The sequence below is a fragment of the Mus musculus genome, chromosome 18, assembly GCF_000001635.26.
Source record: "Mus musculus strain C57BL/6J chromosome 18, GRCm38.p6 C57BL/6J".
Classification (NCBI taxonomy): domain Eukaryota; kingdom Metazoa; phylum Chordata; class Mammalia; order Rodentia; family Muridae; genus Mus; species Mus musculus.
In genome coordinates, this window is record NC_000084.6 from 56,029,859 (window position 1) to 56,055,636 (window position 25,778).

The 25,778-nt window shown below is 37.2% G+C and overlaps 1 long non-coding RNA gene across 1 annotated transcript; it reads right to left on the reverse strand.

Annotated features, from left to right (window-relative positions):
• Positions 1–1,569: 1,569 nt before the first annotated feature.
• On the reverse strand, positions 1,570–3,228 carry Gm41736. Its single transcript, XR_877443.1, has 2 exons — positions 3,132–3,228; positions 1,570–1,761 (listed from the first exon to the last, which is right to left on the reverse strand). It is a non-coding gene; the product is annotated as a predicted gene, 41736 (long non-coding RNA).
• Between the last annotated feature and the right edge of the window lie 22,550 nt (positions 3,229–25,778).

A 25,778-nucleotide genomic window follows, 5' to 3' on the forward strand; every position in this document is an offset into this window, starting at 1 on the left:
TGTGAGCTGCCCTGTGAATGATAGGAATCAGATCCAAGTTCTCTGAAAGAACAACCAGTGCTCCTAACTGCTAAGCTATATCTCCAAAATAAATAAATAAATAAATAAATAAATAATCAATCAATCTAAAAGTAAAAAAGAAAAAAATTATATTCAATTACCTAACTCAAGGGATATTTTATCTCTTTACACATTTGAAGATTTAAAGCTACATTGAAGTGTATTGCTAGCATTTTAGCTGTGTTTTAGTAAATAATCTATAAGCATTACAAATTAGAGATAATGAGGCACACATTCATTTTCATTTCAACTTGGGCTAATGTCCTTTTATAATCAATTATAGTGAAGATTAACATGTAATCTGTATTCTGGACCTCAAATTTTACATGCTAACAAGTACTTTGAGTGAATACACTGCCCATGACCTTGTCAAATACTTTGTTCTATTTTCAATTTCTAAGCAATAAAACAGACTGAGGATATCTCGAAATACATTTTTAAGATGAAGACATTTAGCAGTGTCAAGAGCTATTCGAACTATTAATCTTTCCCAATCTAGTGTAAGAAAGAAACTCTCAGTGGAATAAGTTTAAATCCTGAATCCAGGGTCCTGAGTTCAAGTCTTGACTCATCCACTTCCTCCCTAGATCATGTTGGTCATTGAGTTACATATTTCTCATTATCTATTTTGACAGTTATTAATAATATATTTTACTTCAAATGGTATAGAGAGCATCTAGTAAAGAAACTCAGATTGTTTCCCAGTAATAAGCTGATGATGATCAGAAGGAACAAAGACTTTCTGTTGTCTAGAATTCTGAACCTACCTGACTACTTATAAATATCCAGAATAGTTGAACCTATTGCAACACTATAAACAAGCCCAAATCACTTTACATCAGTATCCTGATGCTAAAAGAATAAGCTGGGTTGCTCTCTAGAGTCCCATAAGTCCCCAATTCAAAGTTATTACATTTACTTTGCCCAAGCAAGGTCCAAAAGAATAGCATCTTCAACCAAGCACTAAGTTTTCCTTTTTAACGTGTCCTCTGTAATACTATATCTAGACTAATTTATTAGGGATTGCAGGCAAACATAGAGTGCTCAACCATATAAATACAATATAATTATTAATAGGAAGCATGGCATTAAATAATAATAATGTACAGGTATTTCTCAAACATGGTGATCTAGGCCTGGCCCTCATGTCATCCTCCAGACTGTACTTTCCAGCGTGTTCTCTACTTCACAGATGGTGTGCCTAATTTCCAATAAGTCCGGTTCCCACCTCAATGTTATTGTTAAAATTTTTCTTAGTTTCTAAGTAGAACTATTTCATGAAATCCCTAATACCTAAAGAGAAATAAAAATCAATTCATATACTTCACTAATTCTTAAATGGTCTAAAGGCAGATATGAAAATGGACTCATGTTGAAACTCAGCCTATCTTCAAAATAAATCAAGTTATTGGATTGAGGTTGGGGACCTCAATCAGAAGAGTTAGGGGGAGGATTGAAGGACCTGAAGGGGATGGCAACCCCATAGGAAGACCAACAGTGTCAACTAACCTGGACCTCTGGGAGCTCCCAGAGACTGAGCCACCGACCAAAGAGCATACAGAGCAGGTCTGAGGTCCCTGACACATGGACTGCCATGCCTTGCCTTAGTGGAAGAGGATGTGTCTAATCCTGAAGAGACTTGATGCCCGGCGGAGGGTGGATACCCTCTCAGAGCAAAGGAGAAGGGGATGGGGGAAAGACCTGTGAGGGGGGACCAAGAGGGAGAGCAACATTGGAGATGAAGATAAATAAAATCATTGATCAATAATTTTTAAAAATCAAGTCCTAACAAGGGCAATATAATTGTAAGTAAGCTTACTGATATCCACTCATCACAACTTGCATACCCAATGTAACCCTAAAGACAAAATAAAAGTCATTGTCAAATGAGTGACATAACCTGGGAATAAAAATCAGCTTTCGCCTCCACAGAGAAAGCCTGTGGAGACAGCTATCTACCACATCTGCAAAAACTGTACTACGAGAGATGCCATTAACACAGGAGACTGGGTCTAGTCCCTTCTAAGGACATGCATTCAATCATATGATTGGGTGATTTATTTTGAATATAAAAATGAATAGCTTAGACGTAGTCCTCACATTCACGAGTAACAAGTAAAATTTCATAGCAAAAAAAAAACAAAAACAAAAACAAAAACAAAAACAAAAACAAAAAAAACCCAAAACTCTTAACAATAGACTGGAAGCTAAGTCAGCTGTGAGCATTGAAGAAAAGAAGGAAGACACACACCATAATCCCCATAATCCCCAAAAGGATCGATTGGGGCTCTAAGCCATAGTGGCATAGAATTTCATGTTGTTTTTTATTAACTTACATTCTATAAATATAGCTATATATGTGTGTGTGTGTATATATATGTTTATATGCCCCAATATTTATATCATATATTTAATATATACACACAAATATATATTTCATATACACCCATATATGAAAATTAAAAAATTAACAAATACATTAAAATTGTATTTATTGGAAGAAAAAGTAAAATGAAAAACTTTCATATTACTTGAATAAATAAGGCAATATTGGTATGTAAGTAATAAAACTGTGTATGATTTTGACTGATATCATTGTAGACTGATATAAGACAGCTGAACTCAAATGGGAGTTTATTTTTAAAACACATAAGCATTGCAATCTGAGGGCCTATGAGGGTTTATATCGATGGTTGGTGTGACAGGACCTAGACACACCTGGGAAGGGGAAATGCCATCTCAGAGAAGTGACATTTTTAGGAAGTCTTACTCTTCGGGAAACCTCATGCCATAAATATTTGCATATCTGACTTCTCAGGCCCTGACCAAGTGAGACGCATAGGTGACCATAGGAACATACACATACAAATTAAAGACACGTTCAGAGAATCATGGTCCTGTGTCTGTGATACTCCAGAAAACCATGGCAAAAGAAAATGCATTACACACAGAAAAGGGCCATTCATGACATTGCTTTTATAGACCAGATACATGTTGATGCAATTTAGGGAATCCTAGTACGTGGGTCATTTATCCAGGTGACAAGCATCAGCTTGACCACTGTAACTTACGTGCGATGGACCATGGGACTGTGACACTCATGCAACTGGCACTCTGGCACATTCTTCTTTTCCAACTTCATATAATATGTTTTCAAGCCAGAAGACTAGAGATATCTGAAGATAAACATCACTAATTAGAGACAAGTTTCAGAGTAGTAATTGGCCCTTTTCCCAATAGTGCCCTGTAGATAGATGATGCTAATATTGGGAAATAACTCTGACATCACCCAGAAGGCTCTCTCTGATCAAGGAGGCTTTGCTCTATGAAATAACATTCAAAAGTGTCCCCTGAGCAAAGAGGTCTATTCCATATCCAAATCCCAAGATAGCAAAACCAGAAACCTTCAGGTTCCCCCCGCCAGATCAACCTCCATGTTACTCTGCCTTGCCCAGATTCCAAGACATTACACAATATACATATGGGAAGTTAGCATGCACTAGATCAGCAGTTCTTTCCTATATACTATTAGGAAAAATTCAAAATGGTGACTCATCTAGATTCTTAAATTTAGTTTATGAGCTGCTTACAACTCAACTATTTAAAGAGCATTTAACTGGTGCAACTGTAAGCCAGACAATGCTTCATGTTGGGGAAATAATATTTGAAAGCAAAGAAAACCTTCTCACCAAAACCAACGCCTTCACTTTTTTGATAGTTTTGGTTCAAGAGACAGATCAACAAATGTTAGCACAAACACATTAAGTGGAGCAGTGGAAGTCCTCGTGATGTACGCACACTGCTGTGGGACTCTACTGTTCTGGTAGAGAAAGAACTTCCTAGGTTGGTGGTTTTAGTTCATGTCTTAAAGCTTATGTCAGAAATGAACTAGTCACTGAAACTAGAAACAAGGCTACAGTGAGATTATAGAAAGTAAGGCATACGTGGTTCAAAATGAAATGATATTAGATCCACTGGCAGATGGCACATTACACAACACTTATAAACTACTTTACGCATTTCCCTCTGCACAGGAAAAGCCACGAGAGGACACAGACTTCACCAGATTTGTATTTGAGTGAGATCACTCTGCTCTCATGCAGCACCCAGGTTAGGGGTGCACAAAAGTGGAGAATTTGCAGCAAACCACACAGGGACCACTTGCTCTCTCCCAGATAGGTTTTTCCTTTCGGCTTAATTATGAAATCAAGTTTCATATAACACAGAGGTTCTTGTTATTAGGCAGCCAGACATCAGAGATGGGGCATCTCTTTTGTAAGTAACCCGATGCTTCCAAGTGGCCTGAGAGAGTGCGCATGCGCTGGGCAGTCCTCCTACACCCTCCTGGACAGACGTGGCACGAGTTACAGAACGTCTGTCTCTGTTTTAGGGTTCACCTCTTCACCTCCAAAATAGTATTTTAGACAACAACAACAAATAGCGTGTTCTACTGATGTATGTCTTTTTAAACTCCAACTTTGAAAACTTCCAGGGAGCAAGCATCTAAGAATTGCTATGAGCTCACATAGGTTATATATGAGGATGAAAACCCGCTCTAGCCAGGAACTTTTCCCTCCATTGGCTAATTCTTCACTTGATGTTACTTCTCTGCTTTATCTCTTCTTCTTCCTTTAATGTTTGCTTTTGCTTGTTTTGTTTGTTTGTGCTTGAGACAGGGTTTCTCCCTGGTGTATTCCTGACTGACCTAAAACTAGTTCTATAGGGCAGGCTGGTCTTGAACTCAGAGATCCACCTGCCTCTGCTTCTCAAGTCTTGGGTATAAAGGTTCATGCCACCATCACTGCCTGGCACTTGGGTACTTCGAAAGCAAAGTATTTCAGAAAAAATCCTGTTATTACCTACCCTTGTCCCAGCTCCTGTGGAATTGCCTACCATCAAGCTAGATTTAAAAACTGGCACTGACTTCCCATCATTGTGAAGGTAATATTGTCATAGATACTACAATGTCAGAAATCATGTTAAATATCTGTGGGGAAATTAAACATGATTTCAATTCCAGCTCTTCAGATTTGTTTCTCCCTGATATTACACAAAACTATTATTAATATGCTATGGAACGAGACATCTCCAGGATACTTAGCAAAAGGCCTTAAAGGGGTAATCCTTCTGAAACCCTTCTTGTAATAGCAGAGTATTTGCTGTATGAAACCACTGAAATTCATAAGCACTACTTGGGAGCAGCAGAGCGACGATTACAGCCTTTCCCTCCAAAGTACCTTAGGCTTTAGATGATCACCAAAGAGTCTTAGGTTTTAAACTTCCTGCCAACAATGTGCCTTTTAGTTGCCTTGGACTGAGGACAAATTGTATTATAATGTATGTTGACAGTTTAATAACACAGGTTACCATCCGTGGTGTACTTTATGATGTAATACATCCCAGTGGGTGTCTCTGGAGAACCAGGCTATGATTTCCAAGGCACAGCAAAGTCAATAAACTAAAACGGTCTGAGTAAGATTTCTGCCTTCTGTATACTTTGGACCTGTTCCTAAAAAGTAAATGGGTGTTACCCTTCAAAAATATTTTCCTGGCATGACTTTTTCTGTTTTTCTTCTCATGCTATGGGTTGTAAGAGTAAAATGGTACAATTCTCATTAAATTGTATGTTAAAAATGTAAAAAGTCTTTCTTGATACAGTAAATGGGTATTTTTTTTTCAGGTTTCAGAGGTAAAGTTTCTTTTCTATAAAAAGCTGCAATTGTGGTTTTTCAGAAAGCTCGTTAAATATTTAGATCTTTTAGAGTTCAAGTGGTTTCTGTGGAGTATAAAACACATTTATACTAATTATTTCTAATGTTTTGACCATTGTATAAATACATGTTGGATTAAGTAGCTAACAGCATAAAACAAAGTAACAAGTCTTAGGAAAAGAATTCGTGTAATTACTGTTGGATTGTCAATGAAAACCAAATAGCAGTGCACTGTATCTTTAAGGCACCCTAAGACATCATTATTAAATGAACTGAATCTATACACACAGAGCACCTTAAGTGATCCTGTTTCTGGTTGTTTGCATCTATATGGCCATAAACAAAATAACAAATTCTAGTTCTCAAGCATAATAAAACCAGTAGGATTCTAGGGTGAACAACTGTCTGGAACTTTAATGGTTTATAGAAAGAAAAACATGCTACAATATCCTAAAGGAAACAGTCTTCCCATTGAGTTTATAAAAAGACTCAGTAATTTTATTATCTCTCTATAAAGTAAAATAGGGTGTAGAGGAAATGTTCAAAAAAATCATCCCATTTCAAAAGTACTAGCTTCCCCCCCTCAAATTATTTATTTTTATTGTAAGCACATTGGTGTTTTGTCTGCACATATGTCTGTATGAGGGCACAGATCCCCTAGTGATGGAGTTACAGACAGTTGTGAACTGATATGTGGGGACTGGGAATTGAAACCTGATCCTCTGAAAGAGCAGCCAGTACTCTCAAACACTGAGCAATCTTCCAGCCCCCAGGTAAAGTTCTCCTTCTCTTCAAAAAAGAAAAGAAAAGAAAACCCTACAAAAACTCATAAGGCAATTATTTTGTCCTAAAAGTAACCATAATTTTATTAAATACTCTCTATGTTGCAGGCATTATATTAAAATATTTTACACCAGAAGCTCAGAATACCCAAGATACAATTTGCAAAACACATGAAATTCAAGAAGAAGGAAGACCAAAGTGTGTATACTTTGATCCTTCTTAGAAGGGAGAACAAAATATCCGTGGAAGGAGTTACAGAGACAAAGTTTGGAGCAGAGACTGAAGAAATGACCATCCAGAGACTGCCCCATTTGGGGATCCATCCCATAAATAACCACTAAACCCAGACACTATTGTGGATGCCAACAAGAGCTTGCTGACAGGAGCCTGATATAGCTGTCTCCTGAGAGGTTCTGCCAGTGTCTGACAAACACAGAAGTGGATGCTCACAGCCATCCATTGGACAGAGCACAGGGTTCCCAATGAAGGAGCTAGAGAACAATATGAACTAACCAGTACCCCCAGAGCTCCCTGGGACTAAACCACCAACCATGGAAAACACATGGTGTGACTCATGGCTCTAGCTGCATATATAGCAGAGAGGATGGCCTAGTCGGTCATCAATGGGAGAAGAGGCCCTTGGTTCTGTGAAGGTTCTATGCCCCAGTATAGGGGACTGCCAGGGCCAGGAAGTGGGAGTGGTTGGGTTGGTGAACAGGGGGATGGGGGAGGGAACAAAAGGTTTTTGGAGGAGAAATCAGGAAAGGGAATAACATTTGAAATGTAAATAAAGAAAATATCTAATAAATTTTTTACATAGATTCTCAAGTGAGAATCCTGTCAAATTTCCTTTGAAATAGTTGTGCAAATAACCATAGATCTGGGATCCTCTCAATCTTTGTGAAGAAGCTTCCTTTTTGCCGTACAGGGCAGTTAATGAAGTGATGTGCTATTGGCCATAGCATAGAGAATAAAAGACTGAGTGCCTAGCCCTAAACAGAGCATCTTTACGAATCCCAATGCCACCAATGCTCAAGGAACTGCAGAAGAGGTCGAAAGAACATAAGAACCAGGGGATGGGAGGAGTCCTGTGAAATTTTGTCATTTTTGACATGACATACCAGTTGTACTCATGAACTCACAGCATTGGTGGTTACCTGCACAAGAGCAAGCCAGACAAATATCCTGACATCAGTGGGATAGATGATCTCTAGGCCACACAGCACTCTGAGGAACTGTTGGCAATGGACAGTTAGTTGCCTGGAGGGAAAATCATTCTGGGTAAAGAAAGACTTCCAACAGAAGAGGATCAAGAAAGCTGTCTATGTCCTTGAGATCATAAGCTAGGAAGTCTGGCAAAGACCTAGAGGAACAAGTCCTCTACCACAGGCATCCAAGTGAGGCAGTCTCTCCCACTTGCAGACCATTGATTTTGACTTTAAGAACCCGTTTTTTGTTACTTCATTGAAAATTACTACAAATTAATGTGAGGAAACTATATGAATTTAAATTTTTTTAATTTAAAAATATATATACTTCTGTGTAAGAGCTATAATATGCACTTATTTAAAATTAATGTATGGGCGCTCACTCTGAATGGAACCATATCCTCACTTCCCAACCACTCAGCCTCGCTGCTCTGTAACTCCTGTGATGCTGTGCTCACCTCACGTTTACCGCCATTGCTGTGCTCTCTAGCAATATGGCAGAGCCAGACTGTCTTCATTTTCACAGCAAGTGTACATACCATGAAGGCTACCACGGTTTGCTGGAGATCCCTGAAAGCTGAGCATTCGTGATGTACAAACTGAAAGGGTGTCTTGAATATGAGGCTCTAACTACTTGGAAAAACCAAAGTCATTGCCCTTGAATTCTGGCCCACATTGATGTCTCTCATTCCAATGTCGTTGTTGCTTTTTCTAATTTTTTTTTTTTTTTTTGGCCCACAGTTCATGTGTGTTCCTCCTCCCAAGGGCTCCACCAACCAGGCCTAGTTGGAAGAGCTCCCAGTCAGAGAGCAAAGGTCTGAGGATTATTGAAGTGGTTTTCTTTTTAATCACTTATAAAAACAGAGGCACAGCCAATCACCAGCCATGTAATTTTCTCCAAATCACTGGGTCTCTAAATTCCCTGAAGAAAGCCAGAGTCAGCTCTTTCCCAACAATGTGGTATTTTGAGCTTTCTCTCAGGCTTTGGAGAACCTTTGAGCCTTGGAGAGAAGAGGAAGACAGAAAATATTGTTTGAACACATTAATAAAGCAGACAACATAACGACACTGTTATGCTTGGGAACAGCACATGGCTGTATGTCGCTACTCTGCTCTTGCTCTATTTCCTGGTTGATGAAGCTCAGCTCAATCTCCATTCCCTTCTCCCATCACCCTCTGATTTTTCCTTCCACAGGGTTTGCAATCAGAAAGTGTTGCATGAAGTCTAAATTAGGAACAGAAGGGACTGAGATAAATCTGATTGCATTGGTCCATACTACAATTCAATTAACTAGCATTTGAATAAACACTCTCCAGGCACTCGCAAAGAGAGCAGAAAAGCTCTGCAGACGGTGAGGTCACCCTTTCTGATCATCAGAAACTGGGTATCATTCTGTCACACCCTTCAAAAACATTTTTTTTAAAAAAGGAAACCAGCAAGGGTTCATGTAACACAAATGATTGCTTTTTATTTTATTGTATGTTAGTAACTCTCGAAGATTTTAATCCAGTTGAAAATTTACATTCATACCCTTCCTAGCTTTCCTGCTCCTGCTTGAAGAAAGAAAGCAGTCTGCAAACCCAGACTTAATGTTTTACAGATTGATTCTCCTCTCTGAAACATCAGCAGATTTCATTCAGGGCAGGCTTGGAGCCAGCCACAGAGAAACCACTTGGACCCCAAGATGTGGAAGCTTACTCTTTTCCTCTGAGGCTTACAATACTGGGAAAGTATTGAGCACACAGATAGACCCCGCAGGGCACACTGGGCTTTGCCTTTGTGCCTCACTGCAACGCTGTGGGTGGTAGCAACTTTGCTAAATCGATGTGTCTTGGGGGTCTACACACGTCCCTACTTACTTCTCAGTGTTTCTTAGCGTCTTCCCCTTTCCGTTATTCTGTCTCCATGTTCTAAGTCTCCATCTGCCTTCCCCCAAATCTTTCCCCAAATTTGGACTAGAAGCAGTTTCCGAAACCCATTTTTTGCTGCCTTCTAAATGAAGTCTCTGATGTGTAGCATGTGTCGTTTCAGATCATCCAGAAGGTATCCTGAAGATAGCCTGAGACATTTTTAATCCAAATGCATATTTATACTAGATGTAGAGTGTTTAGAATCAGTTCTACAACTTTACCAATATACAAACTCCAGCTCAAAAGTAAGGATTCAAAATGTCATCTGCAACACTCACAGTCCTTAACAACATTGAAGGAATGTTGCATGTATAATTCAAAGCCATGTATTTGACCTTGATATAGTGAAAGACATGGAATCAATATTCTAACCTTTCCTATTCACCGAGACATGATTCCTGCTCAATAAAAAAAAAGTTGATGCACTTCTTAATGAGAGAGCTAAAATGGTCCATCAGGAACTCTATGTCCATTCCAACAGTTTTTATCTTTGATATTTTATTTGTATCTGTATTCTCTAGAGACCCAGGAAACAACAAAATTCCAGAAAGCAAGAGCAGTATCACACACACACAATGTTTCCTAATAGGTAATTTAAATGAATTGATACTGTCTTCTGAATGAGATGAAATGCACACTCATCTATCCAAGCCTTAGCTCACAGTTGAGTGATTTCTAAGTAAAATACAATCTTTAATGGAAATAAAAGCTACTAGTCGTTATATAGCTGATGTTAGTCAACTGAATAGTGAGGGCCAGAATGTGAGGCTGTGATGATGTCTTTGCTCACAGTGGCTATGAAAAAAATAAGAAACTGATTGAATCACAATCACAAGAGCCATTGGGAAGTCCTAAATATATAATTGGCAGGGTTCCTGTAAGTTAAAAGTGCTAATCTCTGGTACATGTCAGCTCTGGCTTGGCTTGGCTTGTTAGGTAAACAAAATGTGTCTTGCCTGTCATTGCCATAAAATATTAATGCACTGGAAGTCTCTAAACCATGCTAAGCATAAGGCCTATTATCACACTTAAGAGCAAAGCAATCTAATAAATCGCTGGCTGTATAAAAACTAAGTCAGCTGGCAGAGACAGTAATCTCCCCAAGGGATAGTAAGAGCCTCATCTTCCACTACAGCAGCTGCAGTTGCAGAGAAATGATGCTTCTCCTGTTCAGTGAAAATGTATTTGTGCTGAATTCTGTTATTTAAACTCTAATGGAATCATTAGGATTGTCCACGCATTATGAGGAATAGAAGATTAACTAAGAAAACCATCTACAGTGCTGTCCTGCAGCCGGCAGAGTATTTTCATTAGGTATATTTTTTTAATGAGCTAAATATGATAGGAAATCAAGCTGCTTATTTCAAATACATTCTCTGAAAGAGCTTGAATGCTGCCTCATGCATTAATCACCACCCATAAATGTTGAGCACCGGGCTCATATGCCTAATTGAAAGGAATTCATTTGTTCGGCTTTAGCATGAGGTATGCCTCCAGGCAATATATGAATGCAAATGCTATATTGCTGCTATATATTTTAGAAACAGCCAACAACCATAAATTCATTGGTTGGGCAGCTATATTATGCAGTATCTAAAAACTGTAAGACTAAGACATATCCTTTCCTACCCCTAAAATACACGGAATTAATTAAATCAGTATTCTTCCAATAATAGAGAAAAGAAGGACAGATACACTTTTCAAAACACAAGTAGTCAGGTGGCATAGGGCATATCTTTAACCTCAACATTCAGAAAGCAGAAGCAGGAAAATCTCTGTGAGTTTTAGGCAGTCTAGTTCAGATAGAGAGTTTCAGACCAGCCAAAACTACATAGTAAGACCATGTCTCAAAAAAAAGAAAAGTAATTACTTAAACTTATTATCATGATAATTTAGTAACATAAATACTTGTCAAAAGTGAAGCAATGGCTAACTTCCTTGCAATCAACTAGCTATTGAGCCCTAGGAAACTAACATTGAATTGCATTCTTTTCTGCAGAAATCTGCAAAGCATTTAGGATACTTACTGAGACTGTTATCCAAAGATAATAGTCTAAGGCAATAATTAATTAAGTAGTGTGTGTGTGTGTGTCCCTTCCATAGAACACCCAGTAACAAAATGCTGAAAATCTAGATATGTGAAATATGGAATTTAAAAACCTTAATTGGAAGTAATATTAGACAATGAAAGTATAGTAAAATCAAAATGAGGATAAAGACCTCTTTTTGATGGATTGTGAATTACAGGCTTGAAATTTACTAACATCTCACATAAACACACACATGCATGCACACACATACACAGCACAATATATTTGTACACACAAACAAATAAGGTAGTCTTAGTTAAGGAACACATTCCTTTATGATGATAACATTGTCCATAAGGCCACATACTTTCTCTCTGTTAACAGTAACTTTAGTATCATAAAGCTAAACAAAGTTATCATTATAAATGAATGTGCATTCTTAGGAGAACTGAATCATAGAGACTTCCATCCTGTAAAATGAGGTCTGAAAGTCACATTTGTACAATGACAGTGGTTTACATCTCTGAGTTCCTCTCATTCCACCTGCTCAGTGAACAGGTATGCATTGAAGTTCTATTCAGCATAGCATGAATCGTTACAAAAGCCATTAAAATTCCGCATCTGTCCTCAATCTCTCCACACATTTTTAAGAAATGAGAAAACATAAAGTAATGTACTCACCGTGGTGATAGAGATGACCTGTGCAGTGCTGTGTGTGCTGTAAAAGATGCATTTCTTACATTTCTAAAATCTAATCTCATCTCAATCCCCAAATTCCGTTTGCCATTGATAACAGGAAAGGCACCATTGGTGATATGAGTTCCCCTCGTTCCCATATTCTTGGTCCCAGATAATGAACAGAGTACCTTGAACTTCAGTAGATGGTTCTCTCTTGACTTAGAGTTCATTCCATCACACTCTACCAATAAAGCCTTGTCAGACAAGTCCGTCGTTCATCCTTCCTTCTGACCTCTCTTGAGGCTTCCAGGGGCTCAATTAAATTGTCTTGGATTCTTTAGATCAATATTGATAGATTCTGTAAGTCTGTGTGATTGCATGCAAAGCAAATAAGAAAGTCATGGAAGTAGCTGCTTCATGGAACAGCAATTGTACCTACAACTAGATTTAAAAAGAGCACTGTCCCCAAGATGATAATGAGGAGACCAAGGGATAGGAAGAATAAAAGAATATGAGGACTACAAAAGTCAACAATACATAAAATTTTATAGTGAAAAAATTATCAAACAATGGCCAGAGGTTTTAGGATAGGTAACAATTTAAATTTGTCAGAACTAAAGAAAAAGATTTAAGAACTTAGATGAAAATAATGCATGATTACATACTAGACATATAAGAAGAACTCCATAGTGAGACATGTTAGCATGCAAGAACACTGAAAATAAAAGTGAAAATTCCCTGAGGGCTCAAAGAAGAAAATCTAATCATACAAGGGTCAAAATCACGTTGACAGTAAACTTTTCAAATATAATATTCTATTTAAGAAGACTATGGACCTTCATTTTATTGTTGAAAGAAAACCACATTAAACCAGAATTCTTTTTGTGTCTAAACATTTTATTTAACTCTGTCTATGAAATGTAAACCCTGTCAGGCACATAGGGCTTCAAAAAACTTTTCAGTCAAAACCTGCCGCCTTGACATGTTCTCCAACAACTGTAGCACTTTTTAGGAAGACACATGCATTGCAAACACATGAGAACAAAGGACAAGTAAATATCTTAGGAAATATTTCATTTGCTTAAAAAAAAAGCAAAAAGAAAAAAAAAACAAATGAAAAGAAGAAATCTAAAAAGGAGTTAGTATTTACAGCAAATTAGAATTAAATCTCAGAATCCTAAATAGGAATGAATTGACTTATTCAACTAGAAATTATAGATAATGCTCTACTTAAAGTCACCAGAAAAGCTAAGCTTTCGCATAAATTTTCATAAAGAACAAGTACTTCTCAAACCAGCACAAGAAATTTCACTATATTCAGTAGACACACACACACACACACACACACGAGAAACCAAGAACTCTACATTTCAAGAGCACAATGTCAGTAGTAAATTTCGACCTAATGAAAGGAAATGTTACAATAATCAAGATCATTTATCAAAAGTCTCTCTGATAGGTTGTTTTTAAAGATCCATAAGTATTAAGATCAAAACACATAAGGGGGGGGGGTGGGCTATACTAGACAAAGTCAAAAGAATCTGGAAGCAGACCAACAACTAGAAGTTAAAAATGATCATGATTAAAGAAATAAACATACCCTATATTATTGTGTATAATTTCTATGAATTTATGGATCTAATGTCATGGAAGATCATATATAGTTACTGGCAGAACTACAAAAAAATAGATCAAGCAAAAATGATAGTCAGGGGTTACTGACAGCTACTAGTAAACCAAACAGATTCGACAAGACAAATGTGCTTCTCATAGATTATGAAAAAAGGCACAAATAAATTTTGTATCAGATTACATATTTTCTTCATCAAAATTATAAAATTTAGCAACTCAAACTGATACAAAATCACAATGTCTCAATAATATCTAAGAGTCAGCTAGACATGGTGGTGGTGGTGGTGGTAGTGGTGGTGGGGTGTGTGTGTATATTCCCAGCACTCAGAAGGTTGAGGTTGGTAGATCATGAGTTCAAGGTCAATCTTGGTTTTAAAGAAAGACCCTGTCTCAGAAAAAATATTCTTAGCATCAGTGTCAATAAATTTCATCTACAAATCAATAAAAATTGAAGATCAATAATAGTTACTAACAAAATACTCCCTGTAAGAAAATACTTCTCAATAGCCTTAGGGTCCTTTATGAAATGGAATTTAGAAGGGAAATGATACAAGTCTAAAAGTACAGAGAAACAGTTCTGTATGTTCAATACTTGATCACAGAGCAGGATACTTATATGCAGGATTCTTATATGCTACAATAGAAATATAGTTCATGATATTCCACATGGCTAAAGTGAGACCAAGACCTGAGACTAGACAGGAACCAGAATATTTAATACAGAAATTCCTACCAGAGTTAACTAAAAGCAACTGCTCAAAGATAATTAGCAATTTAGAGGAGGATTTTAAGCCTAGAGGGGAAATAGACCTATCTCTGAATTAACAGAAGGGACTCCTACAAAGAATAAATCTATTTAGCACAGATCAGCTCTACTCCCTTGGTTCTCAAAGTGTCTGAACTCTCTGTTGTTACTATTTTTTATGACTTTTTTTTATTATTAGCTGCATATGTATCAGAAGATGACCTAGTCGGCCATCAGTGGAAAGAAAGGCCCATTGGTCTTGCAAACTTTATATGCCTCAGTACAGAAGAACGCCAGGGCAAAGAAGTGTTGTTACTATTTTTAAAAATCAGATTTGGGAAGTGGGAGTTGATTGTTGTAATAGCTTGTGATCAAGTATGCAGAAAAGTGATTTCTATATTAATGTATGAATATTAATATATGATATATAATTGATGAATTAATATATATCTATAAATGAAAATTAATGTGTGAAAATTATTATGGGATTCCATATTAATATATGAAAATATAAATATGTTTATATATGTGTTCAAGTTTTGTTAGTAGGCAGAGTTGATAATGTAATTACCCACAGATCTACTCCATTCCTGAATTACTCTTCTATGTTACAAAAAGAAAGTTCTAAAGACAGAGCACCTTTAAAAAAGAGTTAATGTATTCATTAATACAATCATATATTGATTACTTAACCTCCACCCTTTCTATAATCTTCTTCCTACCTCTATTACCCCTCCTGTAAGTTCTTTTCTTACAGGCATGTCTCTTTTTTTATACCCATTGAGTTTAACCAGGATCATATGTGTAACTATACATTGTAACCTGGTTGTCTTTTCAGTGAGTATACAACTAAAGATGAAGACTACTCTCCCCTACAATTTACCAATGGGCAATTGTTCAATAGGAAGGCGTATGCCCTATAGTATGCCCTATACTGCATCATCTGCAGTAGCTATAGTGTCATGGCTGCATTATCTCTTCTTAACTTTCAGCTTCTGCATTCTTTCCCCTCCCTCTTCTACAATGATTTTGATCTTTAGATAGTGGTATAAATGACCTATTTAGAACTCAGCAACCGACTCTCATTTATTATCAGCATTTTAAACAGCCAATGCATCTCGGCATCCATCACTGTTTACTACAAAGGAAAGCTTCTCTGGTTAAGACTGGGGATTGCATTTGTCTGTTTCATGGGCAAAGGGATCAGGTCCTCAGATGACAACCATCTTTTTCATTGTATCAGTAATATTAGAAACTATTTGTCACAATACAAATTATGAATTGTTATTCCTATTATCAGTATTGACAACTCATTAGAAAAATGATGAAGGAGATAAAGGCTTTCAACATCAAGTAATTTTTATGGCAAGTCCTCACTGGTATAAGAGTGAGTGTCTAGAACAAAGTATCCTTCCCTGGAACATGGAAAAGAAAGTGCAGTATAATGACTGTAGATCGGTTATGTCCTTTTACCTGTATCTTTATTTAGTCACTTAGATTATAATATGTGTCATGATAAAGAGCCTGACTAGGATCAGTCTAAACAATACAGAGCCCATCTCCATCACATCACAAGCAAGAAACAATTGGCAGCCAGCCCCATGTCTATACACTGTTGACCTTCCAGCCACCTCTCCAGCTCCATGAAAGCATTATTTTGATGGCTACAAACTAAAACCAACTGGGACGAGAAAAACCACAAGTGATAACTGCCTGGATCAGGTTGGCCTGTGAGTGTGTCTGTGGAACATTGTCTTAATTTCTGGTTTATGTAAGTCCTGCATTGTAGGAGGACTCAGCTCAATGTGGGTGGTACCATGCCTAGGCAAGTAAGCGTGGGCTATAAAACAAAATAGCTGAACATGAGCCACAGAGAAAACAAGAAAGCACTAAGCACCATTTCTCTATGGCTTCTGCTTCAAGTTTCTGCCTTGAGTTCCTGTCTTGGATAGTGGACAATATCCAATGATTCATCCTCAGTCATGGACCTATAATTCCAATTAACCCTCCCTGCTGACCAATTTACTTTTGATCATGGTGTTTATGACAGAAAAGTGAACTAAAACAGAGGTCAATGACCTTTTGCTCTGTAGCAAAATTTTGTTCCAGTCACCATTGCTCAAAAGACATTTAAACACACACACACACACACACACACACACACACACACACACACACACCTATTGCATGATTAAAATCTGTGTGTTGCTGAACAAAACTCCCTTAAATATTTTACTATTTCAACTTGGACATAAAAGCAAAGGACTTTGTGGGAGGCATGGCAGCACAAACTTAGAATCCCAGAAATAATTAGAGTGAGGAAGGAAGACTGTCTCAAGTTCAAGGCTAGCCTGAGCTACAGTGTAAGATCTGAACTCAAAAAAAAAAAAATAGAATTTCCATAACCTTAAAAGTCTTACATTAATTCAAACCTGCTAAATCATTCTCTACATAAACGTCTAATAAGCTATTATACAAAGAAAGGTATCTTTTAATTTTTTTATCTTAAAAACGTAATTCTTTTGGCAAGATTGGCTGCAACTGAGAATAAGTTTTCCAACGAAGTAGCGAAAAATGTTGAGGCCATTAAAATAAAACCATACAAAACAGTGGGAAATTTCCACTGTGTGAGGAGAAAAAATGCTACCCCTATCCCCAGAGGCTGCAGCTGAAAGCTGAATGGGTCTTTTCAATCTCCAGCCATTATGATTCTCTGAAATGATTCTGAGGAGAGATGAAAAGAGTGGGTTTTCTTCCCACATGGAGTTTCTATTAGTCCCTCGAGGAAATGGGGTTTCTGTAGAAAGTGTGAGTTCTCTAAGTGTTACTAAAATGACCTTGCTTAATTTCCTCCTGCACAGGATATCTAATAATAGCAACACCTAACAGCAGCAAAGCTACAAAGTTACACATGTTAGAACCATTTTCCTCTGCTTGGACAGCAGAATCCCTCAATGCCCTTGTCTTTTTCCAATACACCAACCTTCATAGTCTATGTCTGCTCATAAATACTTGATACTACATGTTCTCTTCACCCTGATACAAAGCTTCAAGTGTGAAGCTGGAGTGATTCAACTGGAAAAGGACCATGGCTGGCACCCTACCATGAGCAAAGCCACTGAACTGCAAATCTATCTTACACTGAATTACTCAACTAGACAGCACAGTGATAAGGTCTCGGCTGTTGAAGCATCGTGAGTGACTGGGGCTGCTACAACAATAAGCTTTCCCACAGCTAAGACAAAAGGGTAAAAGCATAAATGAAATTTCAAGGAAAGCATTGTTTTTAAAAAGCCGAAAAAAACAAAAACAAAAGCATAACAGAACCTCCTTTTGAATGAATGCCCCAGTTTCAAACCCTTCGATTGAGGAAGTAGGATTTTGTGAAAAGAAATGTGTTCCCTGGAGTAAGTTTACAAGAAGCAGGGTCGGCGATGGGGCCCGAGAGTCTGACTTTCCATTGCCAACTTGTACCTCATCCATAGTGTCATTAGCTGCCATTTATATAGTGAAAATTGAAGGTGGCTGGACTTGTGGAATGAATCAGCAATTCCCAATTAGAACAGCAAAATGAATTGTTGTCCTTAGGAAGCATTACAGAAAGCAAATGGAAAAGTGACTCACAGACTTTGTTCAGCACCAGTTATAGGAGGGGGAGTTTGTGTAGGGAGCCAAATTTCCAAAGTAAGGCATAATGGGCTTTGCCAGCAAAGCTGTTCACACCCCCACAGAGACCACAAAACCCTGCAGCTGTAATTTCAGAAACACGCATGTATATAAATCAAGCAATTGAACACCTAACTATCCATCCGAGGCTGTGTGCCTGGGCTTTTCGCAGGTGCCTGAGGCACTTGTGATATTTGGCTTTGGGAACAGGGTTCAGTTTAATTGACAGGATATTATCAAATTCAAGCTGACTTGGACAGACAAACCTCAACATATGACGGTGACATACAGCATCAGGTACCACCTGCGAGTGGTCCATGAGATTGCACAGCAAGGTTCTTGCAGCTGGCTGGATTTTAAAGCACAGGAGGAGACAAAATCCAAATGCTGACTGAATTCTAATTCGTGAAAGTATTTTTCCAGAGCATCAATGGAGCAACATCATTTTCACACATTATTGCTGTTTGCTGATGAGCAATGGGGGGGGGATGAATTGAGTATTATTTCATTTTATATGGAATTGCTTTCAGAGGGAATGAGAGGGCGCTTTGCGTCTATTATCCAGACAAGCACACAGAGCCACGGCTTTGTGTTCCAGCTGGCTGACATCCCAGCAGACATCCACAAAGCAACCAGCCAGCTGCCCAGAAAAGTGAGACTCGTGGTAACAGAAGATCAGCCCACAGGCTATGTACTTGGGCTCCAATTCTTCCAGGAGAGATCTATGCTAAGGGGACGTTAGCACAGAAGTAGTCACTGTAAATTCTCTTCTCTGCAGATTCTAAAAGTGGTATTTGTGCTGAATCAGTGATTTTCTCTCCAGATTCTGCTGCAATGCAACACAGTGAATTCAATTTAAATTGCTAATCACTTATTACCCACCAAGAAATTTACAGATTTGGGGTTTTACGCAAACATTGCCCGCGCATGCCCGCGCGACACACACACACACACACAAACACACATATAAGCCAAAGTCTCTATCTAACATTAAGATGCTCCACTGTCGGTGCCTCTCCTATTCCTTCCCTAAAGGCCATAAGGATAACAATGACAAACAATGAAATATTGATGGAGGTTCTAAGTAGACTATAAAAAATTCTACATCAGCAGTCGATGCATCTGGTTGAAATTCCACTCCTGAAAGCAAATAGAGTCAGAGGCCCTATGAAATTAAAAAGAGTGCGGTGTGGTGACTATAGTTAAAATCAATCTTATAATAAAGGGTCCCAGAAGAATGACTTTAAGGCAAAAGCCAGTAGTCAGCCAGAGCAAGAAAAAGAACACTCTGTGAGATTTTTACCCATAATCCTTTGTGCAAAGTCTCTTTGGCCTATTCAGGTCAAATTTCCAGTAAGTCTTGTTTTCATAAAATGATTATCAAAGAAACTCATTATATTTGCATGTAATACTAACCAAAAATAACATCTCAAAGTGACGGCAACAAAATTCAGCTCTTCTAATGACTTACAGATTCCTGGTGTTATTAAAAGCGTCAGTCAGAGGTCTGCCATACCTCTTTTGGCTTTGTTATCAAGAAAGCTGCAAATATACAGAGTGTTTATAGCCTTTTAAAGAACCATTAGACCATAAAAAGTAATCTACCTATAAAAACAGAGAGAGAATCTGAAATGAACAATGTCTAAACGACAGCCTGACCCCTGTGCCTAGAAGGAAAAGCTATGGGTATCTTTCCCGTTGAAGAAACACACTAATTCCCTGGTTAATTTATAGTTTTAAAAATAACTTGCCTCTAACATGAAATACAGAGAAGAATGCCAGCCATTGGTGGTACATTTTAAACTACATCTGTGTATTTTGGGGAGAGGAGTACTTTGAACCTGTGTCATCAAAATTACTATTTGTTAAGACTCTGCTCTTCTGTCTGGTTTTGATTTATTGAGACATCATCTTACTGTATAACCCAGGCCGGCCTCAAAGTCATAATTCTCTTGCTGTAGACTTCTAAATTCTGGAATTTCATTCAGGTGGGCACTAATCAATCCAACTTCTGTTACTTTCACCTATGATAAGAATATCATCAAAAGGAGGTTTTGTTGGTAAAATGATATAAAAATAATCATTATGGTTAAGTAACTCATAATAGTAATAGTACTAAAGTAAGAAAACCACATCTAATTTTATAATTGCAACACTATTGTAATTTTATTTACATTTTAAGTAACTCATAAATTATTTAATTATTTAATAAACTTGTTTAATAAATAGTTAAATTAATTTAAATTAATTTAAAATTGTTACATATTGCAAATTTATTTGACTCAAACTTGACTTACTTTTCAAAGCACATTAGTGTAAAAATCAAAGTTGCTCCTATAATAATATCACTATATTTAAATTAATATCAATAAAAGTATCCTCAAATCTGAGAAAAAACACAAGTAGTAGACTTATATTAAGTAATTTCTTAAATGTTTTGTGATAGGGAAACAGGTTTTTTAAAAAGTAATTCCCTAAAAGAAACATGATTATTTCAATTCTTCATTAAAGATTTATTTTACGATGTGTTTGTTTGTCTGTCTGTCTCTATATATCTGTGTGTGTGTTTGTGTGTGTGTGAGAGAGAGAGAGAGAGAGAGAGAGCGAGAGAGCATGTGCATATGTGTATATATGTATGCACATTTATATGGGTATCTGTGAAATCCAGAAAAGGGTACTAGGTCCCCCTGAATAGGACTTAAAGATGGTTGTGATGTGCCTGACCTGTTCTGGGACCCAATTTCAAATCCTTTACAAGATGAGTGAGCAGTCTAAGTGTCGAACCATCTCTCCAGTCCCATTTTAAACCTCTTAAAGAAAAAAGAGTTGATAACAAAATCTAATAATAATAATAGTGAAACAAAGGAAGCAAATCAATTATTTTAATTCTAATTTAGTTTATATTGTAAGACACTTATGAGCCCCCTCCATAGCAAGATCATTGTATTAAAAAATCACAACTGGATTTGACAATCTCTGCAGCTCATTGCACATGTAACACATTATACATAGTCAATGGACTCATGATAGATTTTTTTAAGGTACTATATGTTGAGTCTCAAGTAGCATCATGAAATACACCCTCATCAACAACCTGCCACTACAGAAGACCAATCCACCACTCTCACTTCCTCATTGACTTCTGGGCTTTCTACCAATCAGGGGTGCTTTAGACAGCATCTGAAACAAGATAAACAATTAAGGGACTTCTGCCATTATGATGCTTTCTGTAGTATCTAAATGTGAAAAAGAAATTCACTATTCACCAACTCGAGGAATTCATTTAACATTTATTAAACAATTATTTCTATTTATCTAGAGTTAATAAATCTAAAACACAACCAAAATATAAGCAAATGAGGAGATTCTATAGGTTCTTTAAGGGATCAAAAGCCACAGGGCATAGTAACAACGCAACTGTGTTCAGTTATGGGGAATCGTGGAATTTTAAAAAGCAAAAAGCACAATTGTACAAATGGAAATGAACAAATTATTGGTCTTTTATTGCTACTCAGGTGTCGCAGAGTAGGATCAAGGCATGTTCTAGAATGTTGTGATCCTGGTATCCAGCCCCATCATAAAACATGTTCATTTGAGGAATACATGATCCCTGCTCTTTCAGTAGCATCTCTGATTAATCTGGGGGCTGTTTTTGCTATGTGTGTGTGATCATAGCAGTGTTACATATTTTGTGGCAATAAAGAAAAGAAGAAAGATAGAAATACTGGTATTGAGCAAAACTCAATCCCATGAAGCTTAAGCCCTATCTTTAAAAAAACTGAATAAATATAGTCTTATATTCATACAGAATGTGAAGGCCATAGGAATATCTTCACACATACACATAACAGTATAAATGACTCATATAAATTTAACTACAAGGAGCCAGAAACAAGAATGTAATCATACTGTTGTCCTTATACAAACTCAAGAGCCAAATTGCATTGAGTTTTAAGGGTAAAGGTCGCATTTACCAGCTGGACATAGCGACATATTCCTGCAACTCCAGCACTTGAGAGAGTAAGACAAAAGAATTGGAAAGTATAGTCTAGCCTGAGGTACACAGCAACAACCTGTCTTAAAAATAAAACAAAATAAAATAAAATTTAAAAAGTATTGCTGATTTCCACTCTTGACACTACTTAGGGGACAATGGTGGGGAGTTCCTGAAAGAAGAGAGCACATGTGGACTTCTGGTGTTTTACCTACACTATTTTTTAATCGCCGGACATTAGTGTTTACTTCTGTTCATATTTTGTAAGCTTTCCATCGTTCCAATGTTTATATTTATAAAGAGTCTAAAAAGTTAAAAATAATAATAAAAATAAAAAGAGTCAAACTATGTGTATGTACTTTGAATCAAAGATAAGGCCTATTAAGCCTTCTATAAAAACAAATACAAACTGGGCAATGGTGGCGCATGCCTTCAATCCCAGCATTCAAGAGGCAGAGGCTGGTAGGTCTCTGAGTTTGAAGCCAGCCTGGTCTACAAAGTGAGTTCCATGACAGCCAGGGCTATGAGACCCTGTCTCAAAACAAACAAACAAAACAAAACAAAACAACAACAACAAAAAACTACAAAATTATAAAATGTTATGGAAATATTAAGGACATCCCAAATATGAATAAAAGAAGATGAATCAGGGGGTGAGGGAAAGTTGCAAACACTATTTTCATTTGCAGTAACTCAGGCAGGTAGAGAAACTGGGCGGCTTTATAGGGAATAGCTGGAGGCTCCAGCATGAAAGCACTGAAGGCTCGGGCATGGAGAAGATACCTAGAAGCCCAGTCTCCTATGGATAGGACAGATGCACATGCACATTTAGGAGCTATGCTCTACCTACTTATATAAAGGAAGCCATCAGTTGTGAATCAACTGTTGTATCTTTTGGAACAATTATTAAATAAATTATTGTTTGACTTCTCTTACTGCGCATAGTATTTTGTCAACTTGTACCAATTCCTACTGATGGCAGGCTGGACTCCTGAGATGGTTGTTCAATAAACCTGTCAACATCTGAATAGACAAGCACTAAACCACTACAAAAATAAAACTCACGGGAATCGGGAAACCCCCCATCAATAATGACGTGACATGTAAAGGACTCTTCCTCTCCAAGACACATATTCACGGGTTGGCTTTTGTTGTTTTGTTTTGTTTTAGTTTGGTCTGTAAAGCAAGACCACCGGTCTGTGGTCTGTAAGAATCCATCTCCCCAACAACATGAACTGACGCAAAGGGAAAACAAATGGGAAAAAATAAACCAAGCAAGTGGGAGCCAAAACCAAGCATGAACACTTTGCTATACTCCTTCAAGCCAACATGTGAAAAGTGACTACATATTAATAGAGGGAACAATTCATCAAAGACAGGATTGTCAGTGTAAGTATATTAGTGCACTAAATGTTGGGACATCCAACTGCATGAAACACTATTACACACAAAAAGCAGAAGGCTGAGATATGGTATTTGTGGGTGGTTCTAATACCCTGCTCTCATCAACCCAGACCATCTAGATTACAAATTAAAATAAATTTCACAGCTAAACCTATATCGTAGACTAAAGAGAATTAATACAAATCTATACAATGCTCTATCTAATAGCAGTGGAGTTTACAGTCTTCATGGCAGTTCATGGAACTTTCCTAAAAAAAGCAGGTCATATGTTAGGCTGTAAGTCAAATCTCCCAAAATATATATAAAGAAAATAAATAATCTCTTGAATCTTATCATGTAATAGTAGAGTAAAACTTGAAATTAATAAACACAGAATCTACAAGAATTGTACAAGTACATGGATCATGTAAGACTTGAATGAGAAAAGACCATGGAAGAAACTATTCCTAGAATCAAATAAATACATGAGCATAACTTATCAGAGCAACAAAGGTAGTTAAGACAGCATGTATAGCTATGTGTGCTTCCATTAAAAAAGCAGAGTTATTTCAATGACTTGCTGAAAACACACAAAAGTCTTACACAATATGAACAAGTAAAATCCCAAGTCAGTATGTGAAAAGAAAGAATAATAGTCATGGGATGATAAATGAATAAAATGAAGATTGGAAGAATTAGTACAAAAAAATGAACTAAATAAAGTAATGTTCTTTGAAAATATTAATAAGCTTGGACAAAGCCCTAGCTAATGAAATCAAAAAAGAGCAGACCTAAATTAATAAAGTTAGAGATGAAAGAGGAACATGACAACAGATAGCAGTAATATCCAGAAAATTATGAAAATAGCTTGAATTTTTATATTCCTAAAAATCTGGAAGAGAAATAGTTAAATTCCCAGAGGTATATAACTTGCCAAAGTCAAATTAATATCATATAAACAACTTCAACAGTTCTGTACACACACACACACACACACACACACACACACACACATACACACACACACACACACACACACACATACGTTTACGTATATGTGTCTATATATAAATATATATGAAATGAGAAGAAAATGTACCCCCAAGTGCACAGAAATTTAAAAACAAAGAACTTATTGTAACATTCCACCTGTGAAATTTTAATTTCACAGACTACTTGAGCGATAGCTCGTAGTATGCAGCCGTCAAAACTCTCTTGAGTGATTGTTGGCTGAGTGACCTACTGGACCATCTCACAGCAGGTCATGAAGCAAGTACACAACATGATAACTCATTACGTGGTGCTCATGCTTACATCTGTGTCTTGACTCTCACTGTCATCCCCTTTGGACTTGCTCATCATCATTAATAAGAAATATTGATCTTTTCCTCAAGCTCTGAGCTTTAGAGGAATTAAGTAAAACCACCAGACAACTTGAAGACCCAGTAGAGACTGAACAATTAGTCTGAAATGGGATCCTATTCACTTTCCTAAGGTGATGCTTCGGTGAGAGCGCTCTCACTCAGTTATAAACACAGAAGCAAGCAGAGAAAGGAGGATTATTTGGTTCATTCAGGATTAGACATTTGTGAAAAACAATAATTTTTTTTTTTTGGTCACATCTTAGCCTGTTATCCTTGACATCTCAGGCATAGCTTTGGCCTAGATCCTTATCACTGCTCTTTCACTAGAGGCAAGCATCAAAGGGGGTTCATTGGAAATATGACCTCCATATCTAGATCTCACGAACAGAATATATTATTTTTGAACATACAAGAATATACAAGAGCAGGGGGGAAAAGTACTGTTGGGCCGCTGTGAAGATATCATCAGGAAACAACATGAAGTAGTTGCCCCGTCTTAGTAAGGAGAATAAAATGTCATTGAGAAAACAGTGTAATGCTGGGTATGGAGTGATTTTAGAGGGAGATGTGTCTTTGTATTCACTTGAAGGAGAAGTAACAATTGAAGGCCTTT